At 53.4% G+C, this 4833-nt stretch overlaps 1 protein-coding gene across 2 annotated transcripts in view; it reads left to right on the plus strand.

The window, feature by feature from the left end:
* EFCAB6 (EF-hand calcium binding domain 6) overlaps positions 1–4833 on the plus strand; it is a 283050-nt gene that overhangs the window by 176723 nt on the left and 101494 nt on the right. The window lies entirely within an intron of this gene.

Raw genomic sequence — 4833 nt, forward strand, 5'->3', positions numbered from 1 at the left:
AAAGAGGTAAAAGCAAAAACTAAGAGTGCTTCAACATCATGTGGAAGAATGTCCGAGTTCTAACATAGATGCCACTGGAATCACAGAGGGGAAGCAGGCATATATGAAGAAATGCTAGCTGAAATATCCCAGTTTGGGTGAAAGGTCTAAACTTATAGATTCAAGAAGTTCAGAAAACCCCAAGGAGGGTACATTTAAAAAACAAACAAACAAAAACCATCGACAAACCACTGGAAACCAGAATCAAAGAGAAAAGTCTCTAAAACAGCATGAACAAAATGACACATGACAAACAAGGGAACGATGGTTTGAATCACCATTGACCTCTCATCAGGAACAGTGGAGACCAGAAGTCAGTGGGACAACAGCTTTAACATACTGAAAGGGAAAACAAAACAAAACAAAAAACCAAACTCCTCTGAACCCGGAATTTTATATCCAACTAAAGTATCTATTTTAGTCAGGGTTCCTTAGAGAGAACCAACAGGATATGTACAGAAATATGAGAGGGATTTATTAGGAGGATTGGTTCATGTAATTATGGTGTCTGAGAAGTCCCACAACAGGCCCTCTGTAAGCTGGAAACCCTAAGTAGCTGGCAGTGTGGCTCTCTCTGGGTCAAAAGGTCTGAGACAGGGAAGCTGATGGTGTACCTTTTAATCCGAGGCCAAAAGCCTGAGAGCCCAGGAGGCCACTGGAGTCCAAAGTCAAGCAAGCCTTCTGATGTCTACAGCAGACAGCAGACATCTCTGAAAGAGACCAGTCTGTCTTCTGTATTTGCTCTCTGGTGATTGGATGGCGCCCACAGACACTGAGGGTGAATGTTCCCCACCTGTCCCACTCAGATTCATGTGTTAATCTCTGGAAACATCCTCACAGACACAGCGGAATAATGCATCACCAGGTTGCCAGGTATCCCTTAGTCCAGTCAAGTCGATGCCCAAAACTAACCATCCCAGTCTCCTTCAAAAATGCAGGTAGTGTCTTCAGATGAATCAAAACAAAAGCTAAGAAAATTCATTGCAGGGAAATCATCATTACAAGCCACGCTAACCCAAGTGCTCAGGCTGAAGGACTCTGATGCGAGGGAGATCCAGATGTCCATGGAGTGAGCACCTTCCGGTTGCTGACACAAGGCCCAGCCCTGGGACTGTGCACAAGTTGTCACCATGGCTCAGCAGGTCAAGGCCACATAGGAGGCCTGGGTGTGCCTCTCGGCCCACCCTAAAAGCCAGGTGCGGCTGCACACCTGTGGTCCCAGCTGCTCAGGAGGCTGAGGCGGGGGTCGCAACAGAGCCAGAGCCTGTCTTAAAATAGAAAGAGAAAAGAGAAGAATGGCAAATACCTGATGAAAGCTATTTTTTTAACTTGAAAAACACACAGGAGTATTTAAGCAAAAACCATAGCATTGTCTTGTGGGTAATAACACACACAAAGGTAAAACCAGAGACAACCATAGCATAAAGGTCATGGGGGAGGAGGACGGTATGACTCCAAGGCTTCCTCATTGCTGCCAAGTGCATGGTGCTGACCCCAAGTGGACCGAGACATGTTGAGGGTACGTACAGAAACCCCAGAGAAACCGCCAGAGCAGCGACAGAGACTCAGCCAACAAGTCGCGCTCACACCTGGAGACTGGCGGTGCTTCCCACCCAGAGCGCCCTGCATAGCCGGGGACTGAGTCCTCACTCACCTCCTGTCATGGCACCTGCTCTGTGCACCTTTCTCCACTGAGCAGGCCTGTGAAATGTTACGGGTTCAGGAGGAAGAATCAGCCCCCCAGGGGTGACCCAAGTGACAGAAGTGACCCTGACGAATCAGGGAAGCCAGACCAGAGCTCATCAATCTTGGAGGAACTTTAGGAGACCAAAGGAAATGACTCGATGGTTAAATGATTTAGGTCAGTTCTACAAATGTTGGAGTTTAGCCTTACATTTTCTTGTAAATTACTTCCAAGGGTTGTGATAAATGTGGTTGATTTGTGGCTGTGTTCATCTTAGAGATGAGAGTGTGCGGGGAGTCTCGGAGGAGGCATCGGAGACATGTGTGTTTGTAGATTTCAGCACCCCCGGGAGAACTGTGCTCACTAGGTGTGATCCTCTGCACGCCCTGCGCTCTCAGGATTGCCCGCCGCCACCGGACAGGCTGCCCCAGGCACACTGAGCTCCTGGGCTTCACAACCCTCCAGGCTGCGAAACATTTGCCTGCAGACGTTTTCTGACTATCCGGTACATATGTTTTTATGAAAGGACTGAGCAGGAGGAATTTGCAATGAATAATTCATGTGCAATTGTTTTCAAAATATAAAGTTATTTTTCAAAGCAAGCAATCGGTCCATGCGTTTCCAAGGCCCACCACTGCCATGGGTGCTTCTGCGCACCGCTCCATGCTGAGACGAGTTCCCCTGCAGAGCTGGGCCGGGGTATGTTGCAGATGGCACAGAATTCCCAGTCATGCACTAACGCCCGAGTCTCCGGGAGGCCCTGGGCTAGCCTTGGAATGCAGAGCTGCTTCCCCAGCCCCCAGGCAGCACCACAGTGCCTGCAGCTCTTCCCTCCTTCCCCTTCCTGCATCACTGCGGCATATTGTCAGCCTCCACATGCCAGCCACGCCCAGGCCGGCCCGACTGATTGGACCTAGGAAGAGACCAGGAGCCACTTTCATATTCAGACAGTTTGTTACTTACGTGGATAGCAAAAGGAAGTAGCTCCAGGCGCCTACTCCTGGACGTCTTCCCACACACCCACAAGGACGACACCCACACCAAGGGGCTGAGGCTGCCTCAAGTGTGCCATACCCTGTGGCCAAGGACCAACTATAGTCAGCACTAAGCCGGCCTGGGTTCTGCAGCTGCGCACCAAGGAGCCGAAAATTTCCAGACTGCATCAGACCCCAGGAGGTGAGGGGACACTGGCTCCCAACAGCCCCTGGGAGATGGGGGTAAGTGGGAGACAGCCTCCAAGCATCTCTGCAGAGCCTCCATCCTCCAGTTCCAGGGCATCGCAATGTGTTCCACCAAGGCTCCAGTTAGCCTTCGCCTGCGGCCTGTTTGGATATGAGTGAGGACGGCCCGCTGACCGAGCTGCTCCTTGCTTCCTGCTGCGTCGTTTTGCATCCCTTCCCACCTGCCCTGTGCTCCTTCTGGGCCCTGTTACCTCATCCCAACGGAGCTCATCCTAGTGGTTAATAAAAAGAACCCAGGTCTGCTGCTTCCTAGTCACGTGGGTGGGACGAGCCACCTGAACTCGAGCCTCACTCACGAGTTTCCACATCTTTAAAGTGGATTCATAGGAGTACCTTCCCCAGGGCTGTGGTAAGGACGGCTGCCTGCAGAGAACTCCGCACAGTGGCTGTCATGGAAGAGCAGTCGACACGCTGCACTGTGGCAACGGTGACGGGACGGTGCAGCACTGTCTGAACTGACCCGCAGCGTGGAGCGCGCTCTTCCTCAGCTCTGACTTAGGCTTCCTGTGGGCCGGCACCCTTGGACACGCTGACCGGGTCCACGTATTGACCTTTGCCACACCCCTGCCCCGCCTTTACCCTTTCTGCACAGCCGTCTGCAAACTCGGCCCTCCCAGACTCTGTCCTCTCTCCTCGATGGGGCCAGTCGTCCTGGACAGCTGGGGGCGCGGAGCGCGCTCTTCCTCAGCTCTGACTTAGGCTTCCTGTGGGCCGGCACCCTTGGACACGCTGACCGGGTCCACGTATTGACCTTTGCCACACCCCTGCCCCGCCTTTACCCTTTCTGCACAGCCGTCTGCAAACTCGGCCCTCCCAGACTCTGTCCTCTCTCCTCGATGGGGCCAGTCGTCCTGGACAGCTGGGACCTCTAGACACACAGATGCATTTTTCATGTTTTTGTTTATTTCTTTGAGAAAGACAGGCACCCCAACAGAGCCCTGACACCGCAGCCACCCCCAGTTTTTAGCCAGCCCCCGACCATGGGCACCAGCATGCCCAGAGCACTCAGGGCGGTCTCCAGACTCAAGCCCAGAACCTTCCCACATGGGCTTGCCTCACAGAGCATTGTGTGTTACCACTGCAACACCATCTGACCTCTGACACTCAGAAACATTTCGAGTGGTGATTCTATGCCCTTTTTTAGGTGAAAAGCCGTTTTCTCACTTAGATTCTGACTCTGTGAGCAGCAGGCCAGGTGTCTGTCTGCTGTCTGCCTGAGCCCAGCTTTCCTCTGGGGTGGCTCACCTGAAGGCAGGCAGCCCGTCTGGATGGCTGGCTGACCGACGCTGGGCACAGGGCACCATCTGCCCCGGCAGTAGTCCAGCCATGTGCTCTGCCTAGGGCAGGCCATCGAGATGACGTCACTTCCTTATTGGAGGACAGGGAAGTGTGTTGTCAGTCATGCCCTGCCCCCGCCCCGACAGAACGGGAACAGTGGTTACGTTGTTGGAGCGAAGAGGTCAGGAGCACCTTGCACTGAGCGGCTGGCTTAGAGGGGAAAATGGTGTCCACGCAGGCTTCTGCCCTGGATATTGTATGTATTTAAAAGTGTAGCTTTCACTTAAAACTGTGGATCATGACAGAACCTTAATGAAAATGCTAGTCTCCCTTCCTCGTGCTGCCTTGGGCTGGTTTTCCTGAATGCGTGAGGGCGTAAACCTGACGTAGAAGACTCAGAAGCCGCTGCGGTGCCCGCGGTTTAGTTAGGGGTCCTGCACGGCACGGCCTTGGGAAAGGTTTGCCGGCTGCCTGGGCGCTGAGTCTCCGACAGCCCAGGACAGGGTGCTGCTATTCCTGTGTCCTCTCACTCCCTCCACCGCCACAGGCGGGGGAGCCCAGGGAACGGGGCCCGCGGGGAAGACCGCCCCG

Source organism: Tupaia chinensis, unplaced genomic scaffold (assembly GCF_000334495.1).
Source record: "Tupaia chinensis unplaced genomic scaffold, TupChi_1.0 Scaffold000294_1, whole genome shotgun sequence".
In the NCBI taxonomy this organism is placed as follows: Eukaryota; Metazoa; Chordata; class Mammalia; order Scandentia; family Tupaiidae; genus Tupaia; species Tupaia belangeri.